This window comes from Delphinus delphis, chromosome X (assembly GCF_949987515.2).
Source record: "Delphinus delphis chromosome X, mDelDel1.2, whole genome shotgun sequence".
Lineage (NCBI taxonomy): Eukaryota > Metazoa > Chordata > Mammalia > Artiodactyla > Delphinidae > Delphinus > Delphinus delphis.
In genome coordinates this window covers 15,634,152-15,653,815 of record NC_082704.1, presented here as the reverse complement: position 1 = coordinate 15,653,815, position 19,664 = coordinate 15,634,152, and the positions used below count along the sequence as shown (strand labels likewise).

Sequence of the window (19,664 nt, the reverse complement as noted above, 5' to 3'; positions counted from 1 at the left end):
AAATCTTTTTAGAAATGACAGGAACAGGGACTTCCCTGGTGGCGCAGTGGTTAAGAATCCGCCTGCCAATGCAGGGGACATGGGTTCGAGCCCTGGTCCAGGAAGATCCCACATGCCGCGGAGCAACTAAGACCGTGCGCTATAACTACTGAGCCTGCGTGCCACAACTACTGAAGCCTGTGCACCTAAGAGCCCGTGCTCCACAACAAGAGAAGCCACTGCAATGAGAAGCCCGCGCACTGCAACAAAGAGTAGCCCCTGCTCACCGAAACTAGAGAAAGCCCGCGCACAGCAACAAAGACCCAATGCAGCCAAAAATAAATAATAATGACGGGAACATAAAGTAAAACCTTCCTCAGTCCCTTTTTTTTTAAAAAAAAAAAAAGCATTCAAACTCCACTTCAGAAAAGAGATCCCATGTACAACACACTATCATTTAAAACGCCACCGATAAAGCCATCAACAACACTGGCAGTTGCAGTCAAGATGCTATGGTGGGGAGATCAGCTCAGTGCTTTGTGACCACCTAGAGGGGTGGGATAAGGAGGGTGGGAGGGAGGGAGACGCAAGAGGGAAGAGATATGGGAACATATGTATATGTATAACTGATTCACTTCGTTATAAAGCAGAAACTAACACACCATTGTAAAGCAATTATACCCCAATAAAGATGTTAAAAAAAAAAGATGCTATGGTGAACAGCACTGTGCACACTGTAAAGTGCTACATGCAAGTGTTAGTGATAGTTGGTGGTATTATTATGTCAAGTGTCAAGGATGCTAACGTGTCAACATGAATTTTTGTGAAAGAGCCAGAGTTATTGCTGGGCTACTGGAATTGTCCCCAAGCAGCCGATGAAGGCCTGCTCTCATCTAATAAAGTGAAACACCTGGGTTATAGACCCGATTCTAGCTCTATTTCTGCTGAAGACTAGCTGAGGACAAAGGGTAATCACCTAACTTCCATGAGCCTTCCTCCTATTTTGTAAAATGGAAGGGTTTGGAAAGGTCCTGAAAGACCCTTCCACATTACAATTTCTAAGCGTTTTAAGTCAGAAATGATGACAAAGGACGAAAGTGAAGCTTGCTACCTCAATGTCAGAAAAATGATCAAACAATAAACACTTCTAGCTGCTCCTGTCTGGCTGTCACTGGGCATGATGGGAACAGAGGAGGTGCTTTTCTTGCACAGTCAGTTGCCTCATTTGCCATAATTGTCTGGTCGCTGCCACTCTTTCCAAAACAAAATTTAGATCTGACTTATAAGTTATGACTATTTATTACACATCTGGAAGGTTAAGCGCAGTGAGGTCCCAGACAAGAAAAGGTCAATAAGCCCTAAGGTTGTTTTACGGGAATATGTATCTCGATGGGCTGTAGCATTTGAATGCCTTTGGTCTAGAATAAAACCCTTCAGGATGAAAACTACTTCCAACAAATCACTCAAACAGCAACAGTCTCTGAGGGATTCTTCTCTTTAACTCTTCTTCATCTTGAACTCTAGGCAGTGTCTCCTCAGTTCCTTTAAAAGTAAACCCCTTCCCCTTCACCAGGCGAATTTTAATAAGTTGCGTATTTTGAACAGTTCCACACTCCCTGGGTGTCTTAGTCTGACAAGGCCCAGCAGGACTGCTCCACATGTGAGGGATAAAGGCATGGCTCTCTGACTTGCGCACGGCTCAAAAGCACTGGCTCAAACCCATTGGGAGATAAACAACAGAAGCATCTGTTTCCAGGTTTGTCCCTTGGGCTGGGGGCGGGGGGTAGCTGGTTGTTTATAGAACAATTTATGGTTACAATTTCAACGGCTGATTTACCTGATTTCTTAATCCAACTCCTAATCACAGATCAAACACGGGTTCCAATAATGAAGTAATTTTAGGCATGATTACAAACAGCCTCCTACTGAAGGCTTTTGCCTTGGAACAAGGAGCTCTCACCCCATGCTCAGCATAACACAGATCAGGACAAGTGATGGGATTGCAGCATTGACCCACCCCATTCTACCCTCCGGACTCGAGCTATTATCATCTTTGGACAAAATGGCTACTTCACCCCTCCCTTGCTGGATCTCCTCAGATGGCTCTCTATTGCCTACCAATCCAGGTCTGCATCTCAGCCTGGCTTCCGAGACCCTCCATGATGAAACCCAGCCTCACGCATCTTCTAAAGGCCACACCACTGTCCTTTCCAGATCCTCTACGCTTGTGTTTGCTTCTGGGCCTTTACAAAGCGGCTTCCTCTGCCTGGACTGCCCTGCTCCATCTCAGCCTCCCAGCAAACTCCAGCTTCTCTTTGAAAACCTACAGTGGTTGCCTTTTCCTTGGTGTATTCTTCTCCACAGTCCTGGGCAACATCAATCTCTTCCTCCAGGCTCCATTTTGTTCAAATCTGATTATATCGCATTTAATAAGATTTCTCTACACTTTATCTTTATGTCCAACTTTTGTGGACGGTGGGCTCTTTTGAGGATAAGTGGACTGTGTTTCATCTTGGCATTTCCCCCACCTCCTTTACATACAGGCCGATTGGCCCTCAGCAAATGTTTTCTGAATGAGTCTGGACGGCATATAAGTGTTTAGTATGTCTTTGATTTATAGCAGAGGGAGTCAGAGAAAAATCCTCTCGTGCAGGACTATGAAATGACCTCAAAGGATGGTAGAGTGACTACCTATTCTGGGCCATCCTCGTGATACTGTCTTTCTTCCCATATAGCTGAATGTCTCACATGATAAGCATGGCAGACACCAGGGCAGCCCCTAGGGGCTGACCCTAGGAATAGGTTACAAATCACAGTCACTTGCAGGAACTAGAGGGTTTGAAGTCTGTAACTTGGACATCTGCAGGCTGACCTGGCTTCAGGGCAATGATAGAAATGGGAGCAGTGTCTTGCCGAGATTTCCCAGCCATCGGCTTAGAGGTTCCTGTAAGCCCACGCTGCAGAAGTGACCTTCACATACTCCTCAGACAGCAAAGGAGGATGGCATTCACTGTTGGTGTCAACAGGCTCTAGGAATAAAGGGTTTCAGGGAAGACCAAGGTTCTCTAACTGGTGTTTAGGGAAGGAGCTCAGAGGGCAGAGCCTGAAAGGAGCAGCAGTATATAAACAGAACGGCCATGCTATGCTTGTGCTTTGAACTTCAGCACCACTGTTAAATAAAGGAGGGGAGATAAAGAAGGCGAAGGCTGAACCCAATTAAAATCATTGGAGGAATCTACATTAAATGTATTTTTTTTTACCACCAGCTGAGTGTAAACTATATGAACACTGCTAAAAACATTAAGATTTTGCTTAACCCCAAGGATAGCTTTTGAGTTTAAATAACTCTTCCAGTGTCTCTAAAAGAGGGATTTTTAAAGGAAAGTGAGCTAGTTAGTACACAAGCAGAGATTGTCTTACCTCCTTAAGAGACCTAAGATGATCTCAGCCTCTACCTGCCCATCCCCGTGTGCCCCGAAAACCTCTAAGTCACGTGTTTAACACCACATCATGTGTCAGTACTCAGGGAACGGGTCTGCAATGAACGCACAGGTCTTATTTTACAATCATGTTCCCTGAAGAAGACTGACGCAGCCATCCAACATTCATTTAATGTGTTTTAATGGAATCGATTGTTTAAAAATAAGACTCCTGCCTTCATTCCACAAACATTGACTGAAAACCTACTGGGTTTCAGGCACTAGGCCGGACACTGGAGACACGATGATGAATGAGACAACAGCGCTGAACTCCACAGCACACAGTCTAGTAAGGGATGCAGATGGTTAGAAAATAACCCATCTCTTCTTCCACCATTTGACTGAGCTGCTCTCTTAAGAGATCATCAGTGACGGCCTGCTGGCCAAGTCTAGTGACCTCTTTTTAAGAATCAGCCTTCTTGGCAATCTTATTCCTGTGACATCTGAGGAAAGACCTGATTGAATTTAAACACCAAGCCCTGCAAATATCTAGAGGAAGAGCTTTCCAGGCAGAGACAAGAACAAGTGCAAAGGCCCTGAGGTAGCAGCAGGCCTGGTATGTTTAAAGTGAAGCAAGGAGACGGGTGTGATCACAGAAGGATGGGCACAAGACAGAGCAATAAAATATGAGGTCAGTGAGAAAAGAGGGGCCAGGCTATTGCAGGCCTTTGCAGGCCATGGGGAGGCCTCAGTCTTGTATTCTTTGTGAGATGAAGTGCCACTACAGGATTTTGAACAAAGGAGTGACAAAACCTGAATTAACATTTTCAAAGGATCTTGATTTCAGCTTGACTGCTGCGTGGAGAACAGGCTGTAAGGGAGCAATGGTGGAAGCAAGGGAACCAGCCTTTGACAGTGACCCATGTAAGAAATGATGGTGGCTTGCTATGGAAAACAGTATGGATGTTCCTTAAAAAACTAAAAAGAGAGTTGATCTCACCATATGATCCAGCAATCCCACGCCTGGGTGTATATCTGGAAAAGATGAAAACTCTAATTCGAAAAGATACATGTACCCCAGTGTTCATAGCAGCACTATTTACAATAGCCAAGACATGGAAGCAACCCAAATGTCCATTGACAGATGAATGGACAAAGAAGATGTGATATATGTGTATGTGTGTGTGTGTGTGTGTGTGTGTGTGTACGAATATTACTCAGCGATAAAAAAGAATGAAATATTGCCATTTGCAGCAACAGGGATGGACCTAGAGATTGTCATACTGAGTGAAGTAAGTCAGTCACAGAAAGACAAATATCATATGATATCACTTATATGTGGAATCTAAAAAAGTGATACAAATGAACTTATTTACAAAACAGAAACAGACTCACAGACACAGAAAACAAACTTATGGTTACCAAAGGGGAAAGGGGGTCAGGGAGGGATAAATTTGGAGTTTGGGATTGATAGATACACACTACTATATATACAGTAGATAAATAGCAAGGACCTACTGTATAGCACAGGGAACTATATTCAATATCTCGTAATAACCTATAATGGAAAAGAATCTGACAAAGAACAGATATATATGTATGTATGTATGTATGTATGTATAACTGAATCACTTTGCTGTACACCTGAAACTAACACAACATTGTAAATCAAGTATACTCCAGTATAAATAAATAAATAAATAAAAAGAAACGGTGTCTTGGAAGAAGATGCAGAGGAGATGGTGGTGAGGGAGGTCAGATTCCAGATCTATCCTGAAGGCAGAGCAGGCAGAATTTGCTAATGGATTAGATGTGGCCTGGGAGAGAAAAAGACACATGAAAGATACTCTGAGGCCTTGGGGGAGTAGAGGTGCCACTTACTGAGGTGGGAAAGATTGTTACAGCAACAAGTTTTGGGGGAAAGTCACGAGTTGGTTTTGGGGCAGGTGAAGTTTGAGATACCAATTAAGCTTCCAGTGGCAATTGGGGCTGAGAAGTTGGCTCTACGAGTCTGGAGACCAGGGGAGAGTTCAGGCCGGCGATGCACATGGAAGCCAAGCCTATCCTCAGCCTTCCAGCATCCTCTCCAAGCAGACTCCACGTGCCTCAACTGACGTCCTCAGCCACATAGTGTAAGAACAACCTTGCCTGAAGCCAGCCTGGCGTCCTCACGCATCTTGCTCACCACCCTGGCCTTTGTTCTCAGGACTTGTTTGGCCTGATAAAGCGGGAGTTCTAGTGATGGCAAAAGCTGCTTAAGAAAGTACGATATTGATGGGCGCGATGCAGATCCTGTTTCCCTGACGAGCTATCTTTCACTGAAGAAACACATTATTGATGAAATTTCTTTTCTTCTAACATGTACAAGCAGCAGAATATGAAGATCTGGATAACTTCAGACTGGAGTCTTAGATGCCACAGAGAGACCAACATTCAATCAAATTCATCTGGAGGGGGACCTACCATCAGGCCATGCACCCTCAATTTAAACTCTTAGGCTGTTATTTTAGGGGGAGTTGGTAAATTGTAAGCAAAGCAAAAAAATCACAGTGTTTTGTTTTTTGCATAAACCAACAAAAGTGAAATCAACCACATACTACAACCTGTCTGGAGCCTCATTTTTTGCTGCACTCAATTTGTCTTCTAGGTACCTGGTTAGCCCCTTACTAAAGTCATTTGCTGACTGCTGGGAGCTTGACAAGTACTAACTATTCTCCTCAGCTCCCCAACCCTGCAAACTAGATTCACAAAATTAAAAGTGGTAAAATTGGAAAGCCTGGAGAACACAATGTGTTCCAAATTATCCACAGAGCTTTAGAAACACAGACAGGTATGCAGACAGAGCTGGGCATGAAAATGCATGGTAGGTTATTTGAGTTTCCTCATCTCAAGTGGTACTAGCCCCTCCCTACACGCCCTCCCCCCCATAGAAGGTTCTGTTGGGGGAGCTGAAGTAATGGTCATATGTACAAAGGCTGACATCTGAGTTCTCCTTCCATTTGGGTATGAGAGGTCATTTACAGATCCTCACATAGCTACTCTTCTGAGCCTGTAGAGGAAAGAAAGACGGCCATACCAGTCAGAAAACGACTCGACAGTGGCCCTCAGAGGGCTAGGCCAGTGCCAGGAAAAGGAAAGCTGCCAGTTCCTCAGATCATCATGGCAGTATCAAAAGTGAAAAGAGGATTCTGCGGATCTGGCTGGTCCGCTTTGTAATTCAATGTCCATTGGCCCACCCTAATATTGGCCTTATCCTATTTTTGTGAAGCCAGCAGACGCATGTTTGCAGTCAGTCTGTCTGTCTGTTTGCACACCTGTCTGTGTATATTTTCTACCTACCCACCTGCCTGGCCTTTTCATTTCCTTAGCACCCAAAAGTAGAACTAGAGAGTTGGTAAGTTCCATAGAGTCGCCTTCTGGCACAACCCCTCGTTTTACAGATGGAGAAACCGAGGCCCAAAGAGAAGTGACTGAACCAAGGTCTCAGAGTGATTTTAACAGCAGAATCAGAATGTTAATCCCAAGTTGGCTGATTTTCAATTCTTGGTCTTCGTCCATCTCTGACTCAGCCTCTTGCTGCTTTGTTCGTCTTCCTTTCTTTTAAAAATTTTTTTTTAATTGAAGTATAATTGATTTACAATGCTGTGTTAATCACGGCAAAGTGATTCAGTTATTCACATATCCTGTGATAAACCATAATGGAAAAGAATATAAAAATAAATAAATAAATTTTACAAAACGTCTTCCTTTCTTTATCTCTGCATTTCTGCTCCTCTCTACGTCTTTGTCTCTGTCTCTCGTACACACAAGCCTTGGGAAATTAATCTTGGTTTGGCACCTGCCTTACTTTTGCAACATTTTCTCACAAATGCTCACATCCCTATAACATAAATACTTCGTCAACCCCCATCAATTTACTGCATTGTCTCAGCTCCAAGCTTCGGTCATGTCTTGGTAATATCTCCTTTTGCTAAAAAGGCCAAACTAAGCACCTTTATTATGCCACAGATGTTGCTTTCACCTGTGGGATTATTATAACTCAGAAATATCTCAAGGCTAGTTACTTGAATTAATTTTTATGATACCTCTTCTACCCCCAAGTTGACCCTGACCTTAGAGTATTTAAAATACTGTGCCTATTTCCCCATGGCAAATTGAGAATCCACTTTTAATTTGATCCATACTTTTCCAGTGTAACTTGTTGATAGTTAAAAAAAAAAAGAAAGAATATTGCTTGCTTTTTCATCCCCAATTGAAAAAATAACACTATAATCTATTGCATATTATACACAAAACAGCTTTCAACTTGAAAAGTCACAAAAACAGAGAGAATACTCTCTAGAGGTTTCACAAATCCTGGAGAATGTGACTTGCCACTTTCTGTTTTCTTTGAATTTATATGAGAAAGGAAATGAGCATATTTCTTTGTGACGGATATGGTTTCCAGTTGTTGTCTGTTTTAGATTATAAGCTCCCAGAAGACAGGGCTGTCTTAATCCTCTGCTCAGTGGCTATTTAGCGTTTGATGTAAACAGGCAATGAATCTGCTTTTGCCTCAGCTGCAGTTGCTGCTAGAAATGGAGCTGGTGTTGCAAAAGAAAAAAAAAAAAAGAAAATCAAGGCTGGCTTCTCACAACAGGTCAGCTGAGGGTTACTCTGACCCAGTCTGATTCTGCATTCAAGGACAAACTCTAGAATATTCCTTATAAACTCCACTTATTTTGAAGCTAGATTTCAGAATTCTACCTGCCTTTAAAAATTGGCAAATAGATTTTGTAAAATTGAAGTATAGTTGATTTACAAGGTTGTGTTAGTTTCAGGTGTACAGCAAAGTGATTCAGTTATACATACATATATATCTATTTTTTCAGATTCTTTTCCCTTATAGGTTATTACAAAAGTAGAGTTCCCTGTGCTATAGAGTAGGTCCTTGTTGGTTATCTATTTTATGTATAGTAGTGTGTATATGTCAGTCCCAAACTCCAATATGTATGCAGGTGAATCATACCAAGTCTGCAAAGAGATTTATTTCAGGTAAAGAACATGAGCATACCTGCTCCATCACTTGCTCTCATAGAATAGTTCCCTCAGTCGCTTCTGACCCAATAGCCTCAACCTGGCGCAGACTCTTTAAGGTACTAACCGTGTACCTTTATATTAGCATGCGCCATATTCCGTCACACATTTATTCCTGTCTCCCCAGTTCGACTGGGCGTACCATAAAGGTAGCATCTCTCTCTGATTCACCTTTGTGCCCTCAGTGCCTGGCACAGTGTCTGGCAGAGCAGTTGCTCAAGTAGACACCCCCAGAGCAGATCAATGCTTTTCAAAGTGGGGGGCTAAAATGACACTAAAGATGCAATTAAATGGCGATCATTGGCTTCCTCCCATTTTACAAAAGCATCTTTATTAGCCCTCTTTACTGAGGACACAATCAAGATTTCTAGAACACATGGAATCACTAAAGAGAAGTGGACACCACTTACGTTAGCACGGGAAGGAGCACACAAAGGGTTTTCGGTTCTCCTATCATGGCTTCCTTCATCCGTTCATCTTAACATTGTTGCTTATAAACATTTTCTTTTTTTTTACAGTCAAATTGATTATATCTCATCAAAATGGTATATTAGCATTCTACAGATTTATTTGATACAAAATAGCATAAATGAAATTTCATTTTATTGGGGCTAATAAAATGAAAGGACTAAATTATAAGCTGTCATCACCAAGTTTCATGCATTACAGCTGTATTACACAGTATGAAATATCTCAATATTTATTTTATATCCCACTCCCAATCCTAGGATAATTTTTACCAACACAATAGTTAAAGTGCATTTGCCAATGATGACAAGGATTAACCAGAATAAAAGAAAAGCAGGGAAATAGACACAGTGCTATTGATAGCGAAATAGGCCTAAATAATCATTGAAGGACAGTACCCATTGCTTGACTCCTTTCACTGCATTTAAAAACAAAGACGCGTAGGGCTTCCCTGGTGGCGCAGTAGTTGAGAGTCTGCTTGCCGGTGCAGGAGACACGGGTTCGTGCCCCGGTCCGGGAAGATCCCACATGCTGCAGAGCGGCTGGGCCCGTGAGCCATGGCCGCTGAGCCTGCACGTCCGGAGCCTGTGCTCCACAACGGGAGAGGCCACAGCAGTGAGGGGCCCGCGTACCGCAAAAAAAAAACCCCAGAGAAGTGTATAGCACTACTCAGCACAGAATGTATTTTTATTGGCACTCAAAAAATATTACATTAAGTACATATAACCCTCATTTGGGACCAAAACTATTATCCATCAATTTGATCTTCCATATGAGACCGGGCTCCATGTCATTTTTGATGTTTCCAAAAATCATGTCCACCCACAAAGGATAACATTTGTCCCCAGTGAGTTTATTCCAAAGATGACCCATTCCCTATCTAGCACTCTGCTTATTTCTTTCACAACACCTATCACAATCTGGACGTGCTTTATTGACTTGCTTACTTTGGATGGTCTGTATCCATCACCAGAATGTAAACTCCCTGAGAGCTTTACCTGTCTTATTCAATTGTCAAATCCCCAGCACTAAGAATAGTGCTGGCTTATGGGAGGTGCTCAATAAATATCTCTGTAATGACTGAACAAATTAATTACAAATAGATCTTCAACTACAGTACTAGACAATCACCAAGCTGGAGGTCCCCTCCTGGCTCCCCCAAATCTACTGATGGCCATCACCTGTTTCCTTCAGTCTCAATATGACTGAGTGCCAACCACATTTGATTGCAGGCCATGAAAAGAAGTGAACGAGAGTGCCTATTGCAAAGAGGTGGAACACCTCTTCCATGAGAAGAGGAAATCAGAGTTCTTGTGCTTGAGATTGCTATAGGACAGAAGGTTGAGAAAGGGGACCATCCCCTAGTTATTCCACTTTCACTGGGCACTCAGATTAGACATGCAGTGCTCTAGCACTCACGTTCATGTAGATTGAATTTAAAGTCGACCTCAAGAGTATTATTTTATTTATAAATATTTTACTAGCATTGTAAAATAGACACTGAAGGTGCTCATATAGAAAGGAATAAATGAGGCTTACAGAACTTTCCGGGTGGATGGCTTAACATGAGGTTTTACGATCACCGAGTATTAAACCACATGGCTCTTCAATGATATAACATTGTATGGTTTTCAGGGAATCTTCATTCAAAGCTCCTATCCTGTCATCCTATTTCATTTTCTCAAAAAACATACCAGCATTTAAAACTAATTAATTTTTTGAGGTTCTCTTAGTTTATTTCACCCTTATGAATTTCAGAAAACCCTCAGTGTTTCCCACATAACCAGAAATTGTCTCATCAATTAGTCGAGAAAGGTTATTTGAGCAAAAGAATATCCCAGTGACTATTTTCCCCTGCATAGGTTCAGAAGGTAGGCTATGGTCTAAAAGGTGTTTGGGAAAGCATCACATAATGTTCATTTCTTCCCTGTAGCTTTTATTCCTTTTCATGCAAACAAGCTGTAATGGGCTTAAGAAACTCTTTATTTTGCCTCATGCATCATCTCTGACGTTGTCAAATCAATTCATATGAAAAAATCACAGAAAGACTATGCACAGGCTCCTCATAAAGTCTTATGCACATTTACATGTTAATATAGGAACAATCAGTAAAGGCCACTAAGAGGCCCACTTATGCCCGTTTAGAATGACTCTGACATTCCACAGTTGTACATGAGCAGCCTTCTTTTAGGGCTCCCGAAAAATGAACAAGAATTCCCAGAGAGGGCTTCCCTGGTGGCGCAGTGGTTGAGAGTCCGCCTGCCGATGCAGGGGACACGGGTTCGTGCCCCGGTCCGGGAGGATCCCACGTGACGCGGAGCGGCTGGGCCCGTGAGCCATGGCCGCTGAGCCTGCGCGTCCGGAGCCTGTGCTCCGCAACGGGAGAGGCCACGACAGTGAGAGGCCCGCGTACCGCAAAAAAAAAAAAAAAAAAAAAAGAATTCCCAGAAAAGAGAAGGTAAACTGTGCCCCGTGGCGAGCAGAAATAAAGTTGGAAATTGTAAAAGCCATGAGAAAAAGACCAATGTGCAACCAAATGCCGTTTACACATGGTGTCTGGCATACCCAGGGCCCAAATTATGAAAGTTGAAAAGTTTTCAAACTGCATCAGGCCTTGATGAAGCCCCTTTATAATTCCAGTGTCTGGCTGATAAGGCGATGCTGAGCTGTCCAGAAAATCAACGGAGCAAATTGGATGGGCAGCCAATGAAAGTGAAGGGACAGGAAGCCCCATGGTGCCACAGTGACAGTCATTTTTTTTTCCTAGGTGCAATTTTAGAATTTCAAAGAAGGCTATTTGCCAAATAGGAAATATTTCAACTCTGGAAGGGGAACAGAAATAATCTAATAATTTCTACCTTGTAAAATAGTGTTCTCCATTTTATGTGCTCATAAGATCTCCTATGATATATAGTTGTACTACGAATGCTCTGGACGAGACAGTGAGACCAAACTAACAGAAGATATTGCACACACACACACAAACCATCTAGAAGAGTGAAACAGAAAGACAAGGCAGAGGCAACACACACCTGGAAAAGGATTCAAGGTACTGAGAACCTAAAATAAAAGACATTTAAATCTTTTGATGGAGAAAGGGCTAGAGCTGTAATTAAGAATGAGCATTAAAGAAATGATGTATACACTTAACCATGGAGCCCCAGTCTATAGCCACGATTCTTCCTGTCTTCATTTATTTCAACTGAATCTTGCATTTTAGGCTCTATTTCCAATCCAGCTACTCTCTCCTCTTTGTGACCCTGGAATAGCAGCTGGCCCGAAAGCCTCCAAAATAAATGCACTTTACCTATTCCTGAGGGATTTTGCCTCCTTTCATTGATAAACTTCTGTGAGAATAATGAACTACCAGTGCTGTGAACAGAAGTAGCACCCAGAATTAAACAGCAAAAGCAAGCAAACAAGATTCCCAGGTAGCACAGGTAATTCCAAATCAAGGCCCCAGACAGGATGCAGTTGACCTAGATCCTTGTTCTGAGTCTGCCACAAACTAGCTGTGTGTACTTAGATAAGTCACTGTCTTGGTGGGTGTCTATTTCCTCACCCGCACAACATTACAGCCTTTTAATGAGAGCCATACAGGAACTCTCTGTGCTATCTCCCTCACCTCTTTCCATAAGCTCTATTCTTCTTCAGTGTCAAGATACTGTGACGGTAAATCAGAGACGCACTTCTTTGGAGTTTCCAAACCCTCTTGGATCTTCTTCTTCGGACTCCCTGACCACAAAATCAAGCCCAACTTTTCTCTGGACTTTCAGAAGACTGAATTCCTAAAATCTAGTCATGGAGCTGATTCTTGTGTTTAGAACATGGCGAGTATCTGAATAATAAGTGGAATAGTAGCAACATAGAAGGGAGTTGCCAGTGGACTTCAGATGTTGGTGACTTTCTATGTCTTCCACCCTCTCCAAACCTGCGCTTCCTGCTTCCCCATCTTCTCCCACAAAGCCCAGTGCAGCAAATGTAGGGAAGGTGTGGGGAAGTTAGGGAAGGCAAGCTTTCCAGCTCCTACTTTAGTTCCTAACTGGGCTTTGGCCAGATGCTGAGGCAGACAGCACAGCCATGGCTGCAAGAACCCTGAGTGGCCCTCTAAGAGTTAAGATGCTTTTCTTGGCGCCTAACACACCAGTGGGCAACACCTATGCCATGTCATTTTGAAGCCAACTTAGACGCCTTCCTTCGTTTCAGTGGTATTTGGTTCTTTTTGGAGATTTCCTGTGGGCAGGCTGAAAAGACAGTGAATTTTCAGATATTCACATATAAGAAGTTGACAGTTACGTTGTGGTGTTGAATTGTTGCCCTCGCTGGCAGAGGTTAAAACAAGAAGCAATGTTTTAACTTCTTGTGACATTTACAAGAATTGTAGAGCTGGCTTTTGCTGGAAAACGTATGCTTAATCTACGCAGTTCTGATACACTGGAAAATGTTCCTCCACATCCACTTTACAAAATTAAACAGAATGTTGGAAAGAGATCTTGGCCCACGTCTCTGAAAACAACTAATTGTACCACTTTAGAGCTAGAAAGAACCTAGGGATCATCTACTTGGAACACTGGTTTTATAGATGAAGAAACAGGCTCAGAGAAAGGAAGTGCTATGTCTAAGGCCGTATAGCAGGGAGACCCTTCTCTTCTGATCCTCAAGCCGGGGCTCTTCCCCCCACAGAAGTGGGCAAAACCAAACGCCACCACAATTACTAACCTTTCATGCCTGTGTTTTTCTTTCAACAGGTAGTTTGTCTTGAGTAACAAAAGTGCTTTGAGTAATCAAGTAGAATATCCCTAAGGGTTAGTAGGCTTATTTACATTCTATGACAGGGAAGTGGGTTAATCGGCCGAATTCTAATGCTGACAAAGATAAGAAAAGTATGCAACAGAAGTTTAACAGGGAGCATACTTTGGGTTATACTTCAGGACTAGCTAAGGGGAGGTGGTCCTAATGACAGAACGGCCAGGATCAGCAAAATTAGAATTGGTACTGAACCCAGGAAAGTATGAAATAGAGGAAACCAAAGAGCCCATACAAAGTGTTGGTGAAATCTGTACAAAACCAACAAAACAAAGAGTAAACGTCACCCTGATCACACTCCACCCATCCAGTCACTCTCTGTCCACTTTTGTTTTATTTTTTCATGACATTTATCACTCTCTGAGATTAGCTTGTATATTTGTTTATTTCCTGTCTCCCTCCAACACGTGTGCATGTGAGTGTGCACACTCACACACATACACCCAACATGCCCTTTAAGAAACACAAGAACAGAAACCTTGCCTGTCTTATTGTCCCCAATGCCTAGAACAGTGCCTGGAACATAGTAAGTGCTCAGTGGATATGTTTTGAATGAATAAATTTGAGAAAGGTAAAAAATGTTAGACTACAATTGAGGCAAACTGAGAATAAACACATCCAAGACTATAAATTCAAGGATGTTTTTATTATTCTTACTTCCAGTTAGAAAAAGAGAAGTAGGACTTCCCTGGTGGCGCAGTGGCTAAGAATCCGCCTGCCAATGCAGGGTACACAAGTTCGAACCCTGGTCCGGGAAGATCCCACATGCCGTGGAGCAACTAAGCCTGTGCGCCACAACTACTGAGCCTGTGCTCTGGAGCCCGTGAGCCACAACTACTGAAGCCCGTGTGCCTAGAGCCTGGGCTCTGCAACAAGAGAAGCCACCGCAATGAGAAGCCGGCGCACCGCAACGACGAGTAGCCCCCGCTCGCCACAACTAGAGAAAGCCTGCGTGCAGCAACAAAGACTCAACGCAGCCAAAAATAAATTAATAAAATAAATAAATTTTTTAAAAAAGAATAAGAGAAGTACATCAACGTCTCTAACTCATTTAGGGCAAGCGGAATGGGAATGCTGGTCAATATGTGCACCGTTATTAGGACAGCTTTTGTGCCATGAAGGTCCTGAAGGGGGTGCTGTCACCGTAAAAGGGGAGTGGTACCATCTACAGATCCATAGCAGGACTTTGGGGCATCAAGTTTGCTTTCCAAGATTACAAATGCAATGAGGGATCTTTGGGACCTGAGGGTAACCTTGAAGGGGACTTTGAAATGGACAGCTGTGTCCAAGAACACTTGGATTTAAGACTTGCAAACAAAGGGCCACGCCAAATTTCTAAAGAGGAAGCTGGGGTGCACCCAGGAAGGCAAGGAACTCACCCAGTTTTCTAGACCATTACAATTTGCAGGGTCTGATGACCTCCACATATTCCATAGGGCAGTAATTCAACTGGGAGGGATTGTACTTAATTTTGGGAAGGTGGGGAATAAGGTCACCCTCCTTCAAAAGGAATATTGTCCCCGGTGCTAATGCTATAAGCTAGGTCTGTAGCTTCTGTAAGAATAGTTCATTTAGAAAGAATTCTCCTAACAATACTATACACATTAACCAAGATTTGTCTATCCCTTTGCTCTAAGTTTTAGGTTAGACGTAATCATTCCTACTCTGAAACACCGAGAGCCAACTTGAAATGTAAAATCCCAAAGTAATTCAGTATTTGCTAAATTTAAAGGAAGGAATCAATTTCTAATTGGAATTTAGGCACATTCCTTTCCCACTTTAGCACTGTCTTTATTTCCCTTAAGTTCCTCTTTGGTCATTACGATTTTCAGCAGGGTTGTAGTCATTGAATAACCTGTCACACACTGCAGATATTTTGAGACCAAATTAAACTCTCAATGTACTTGCATATAACTAAAGAAAACTGTATTAGACACTTCAGGACAAAGACTCTGTATGTCTGTATTGACAGCCTGTTGCTCCACAGAGAGTGTGGCATCTAGTAGGTGTCCAGTAAATATTCGCAGAATAAATGAAAGAAAAAATCTATCTCCCCTCTGATAGAATTATTTTCACACATTCAAAATCTCAGGTATATCTGACCAGGCATGTGTGTACGTGTCTATTCCCACATGCTCATCCTTCAGGATGAAGACATTATCCGTCCTCTGGGCGTGTATGTTTGTATAACAAAACACCGAAGCAAGATTCACCATACAAACTGTTCCAAGAAAGATCATTTTAATTAACATTTCCTCAAACATACCAACATTCCAGCACCTAAAAACGGATCTCGATTTTCATTTAGGCGAGCTGTTCCCTCTTCCCTAGAAAACATACACCTTTGAAAGTTTCCATTGCCAATTTGTATCTCCAGTTCATAACAGAAATTCACAGTTAACTTGTCATGCTTTCCCTGGAAAGCTCGTTTGAACCACTTTGCTAACTTAGACTACTTTTACTTCTGCTCAGACGACTGCCCGCGACTCTTAATACTTCTTGAAGCTAGATTCCCCCATCTGCATTCCTGAGGCAGGATGACAAAAGCCAGACTACACTTCAGCCTCCTAGGATATCCTGCCCTGGAGATGCTCAGCAGGCAATTGGAAATTGAAGTTAGCCTGGAGCTCCGGAATAAGTTAATAATTAGAGAGGTCAATTTGGGAATCATTAGTGTAGAGGTGAAAGGTGAAGCTATGTCAGGAGATGAAATTACCCAGAATGAGAACATAGCAAGAGAAGAGAAGCAGATCAATGACAGGACCTTGGGAATTGCTTCATTGAAAGGGGCGGGGGTGGGGCGGTGAGGAGGAACGCTGTGCGTGTGTGTGTGTGTGTGTGTGTGTGTGTGTGTGTGTGTGATAACAGATCCAACAAAGGAAACTTAAGAAGTGTTGAGAAGAAGACAGGAGGTAAACCAAGATAACTGAGGAACGCTTTCAAGCAAGAGAAGATGTGTAAAAGTTCCATAACCTCCAAAGAGCTCAAGAATATTGAAGCCAGAGAGGCCACTGGATTTTGAAACGTGGTGGTCACAGATAGCCTTTGGGAAAGCAGTCTTTCGGGTGAACTCTGTGTGCCCATAGGCGGATGTGAATAGGTATATATGCACGTACACCAAACCACCATAAGATGAAATATTAGTATTGAAGGAGGCTGGTACTGGGTGTACCAGACAATGGTGGTAATAACCACTACCATTTATTGACTGTTTACTATGTGCCGGGAACAGTGCTAAGCACTCGATATGCCCGATCTCAGTTTAATCCTTGAAACAACTCTATAAGGTGTCTACGTTTTATATGTGAAGAAACAAAGTCCACAGAGGTTAAAGAAATGACTCAAGGTCACACTGCTAGAAAGTGGCAGCACCAGGATCAGACCTAAGGACAGTTTGACTCTAAAAGCCCATACTCTCAATCACTGAAGTAATACTTCCATATGCTGACCTTAGCAAGGTAATCTGTGCATGAGGGGAAGAGAGCTGATACACTGGTTGAGTGTCTCCTATTGCCAAGGGCTTTGCATAGGACATCGCCTTTCACATATATACCACCAACATCATGGCTATGTTTAGGCAAACTGTATAAAGGCATATTTTTAAAAATCTGATTCACTTTTTTGGAAAAAATAGTTGAAGCTGTATGATTCCAAAACAACCAGTTATAGTTCAAATGTATTTACTACAATAGCTCCCAAGGGTTCGAAAGTTAAAAAAAAAAAAGTGTGGCATCATTGATTTGGTGGTTGTTACTGATATTCAAATTACTGACAAACTCATCTGAAAAGTGAGGGAATTTCACAGGATAATCTTAAAGGCCTCCTCCAGCCTTGACTTTTTATGATTCTCATACGCAGGTCTAATGTCAATAGTTTTAAAGGCATGGAATATGAAATAGAATGTAAATGCGGCAGCAGAACTGGTTTGTATGTCAGTATCCTTTTATTCCTTAAATTTATAGAATTTATAGGGCCCACTGTTAAAATATTATAAAAATAGTCCTTGGTTGTTTGTGGCATTGACTGCTAACTTAAGTAGAAGCTTGGAAACTCCATCACAAAACGATACCCTGAAAATCCAGCCAAATAATTTGCTTCCAACCAACTGCAGCCCTTATAATACGGCTGGCTATAGGAAAAAGAGAGAAAGAGAGAGTGGCAAACACTCCAGCAGTTAATGTTTTTGCTGTCTATAGAAAAACAAATGAGGTTCTGGTCTGAAACAATCAGCATCGCTGTTAATTGTGCATGTGTGAAGCAATAAGGCAAGGCGTTTGGGATGGCTCCCACTGACTGTTCCCTTCTTTCTCTGGATTAGAAAATCCATTCAGACAACTGAATAATAGCAAGTATTTATGCAAATTGTTAATTATGAGGCAGAGATAATCATAATCTTGTATATTTATAAAAGTGCATGTACAATGGGGATTACCAAATGAATTGTTGCTTTATTATTTTACTAGTGGTCGAAAAACATGCTAGCCTTGCAAATAGCTTTCATACATCATTCAGTCCACCAGAATTAAACATGGCCCCCATGGATGTTTACCAAAGCCAATTCTTTTCCATCTCACCACCTGTATTCCTCTCTTCCTTTCTCACAAACTAAGAGCAGGTATAAATGATTCTGATAATAACTTCTGGTCAAACTGATCAGCCCCATAATAAAAATAAAGAAATAAGTCAAGATTTGCTTTGTAACATAGCAAAACTGTTAGAGAGAGATGATTCTGGCATGGAGCAGATTTCAAAACAAAAATAAAACAAAATTCTCAATATCTTACCTGTGAAAGCCATTATAGGAATAATAGTCCCTAGGTTAATTGTCCATTATCTTAATGGTCATCCACTCCATTTTATTTTACAGATGAGGAGGTCAAGGTTCACAGCAGACATAGGACTTGAGCAAAGTCACCCCACTAGTTAGTGGCAATACCTAGTACTCTTGCCACCATGACACATCCAATCTCTGATGCTTAAATGCCCTCCTATACTACTATTGTGTGATTAGCTGTCTATGTGTGTCTATACCATTTATCTCAATGAATTTTAATCTGACTATGGAATTAAACCCTGAATTTACTCTTCTTAGATGTCAAATAAATCCACTGAGGCCTTGATGGGAATATGGAAGGCCAGCTACTGAAAGCCAAACTGGGCATCTAAGATATGGTCGATCTGCTCTATTTTAATGAGTCTGCCCTAGTGGAGGAAACCTATAACCTTTGCTCTTCCTAAGCTATCTGGCTAGGGAACAAATGATGTAGGTGGGTAGGAAGAGAAAGTAGAGACACTGGTAAACCTTTATGGAGCCAATAAGCCTAGAATAGGCCAAATACGGTACTGGTGGGCAGGATGATCTTAGAAGACCACGTGCCAAGCAACGAGAGCCACATTTACAAAACGGCTTACAATTCTCACCGCCTCTTCAGCACTGATGGCAATATGATGTCACAGCTTGTGGCAACAGTCGTTGCCTGGAAAGACACTATTCTGTCGCATTCTCAACAGCCCCTCCCCCTGACAGTTAGGAACTTTCCTGTGTTTCATTAGACTTGCTCTGCTGCAGAGTTTATGTCACAAAGGCCCCTGGCCTATGGGATTACTCTACCTGGCAAGTCTACACATGTACATACTTTACAAGTCCCTGATATTTTCCAGTAATTGATTTCCCTTCAATAAAATGCTGACCTAGGTGTTCCCTAAACCACCATCCGGCCTAGTGACAGGCAGGTGGGCCTGAAGCACCATGGAGAAAACTTTGTTGATGGTGGGGTTTTCATAACAGAACACTCTACTGTGTCATCCAATTTCAGCAAAAACGAAAAGAAGCTAGTAACCTACTGCCCAACTGTCTGGGGTGCTGGCTCTGAACTTCCATCCCACTTCTGAACTAGGTCAGCTTTATAGCTGAGA

General features: G+C 42.2%; 1 protein-coding gene across 2 annotated transcripts in view; it reads right to left on the bottom strand.

Annotated features, from left to right (window-relative positions):
* HS6ST2 (heparan sulfate 6-O-sulfotransferase 2) overlaps positions 1-19,664 on the bottom strand; it is a 291,184-nt gene that overhangs the window by 59,824 nt on the left and 211,696 nt on the right. The window lies entirely within an intron of this gene.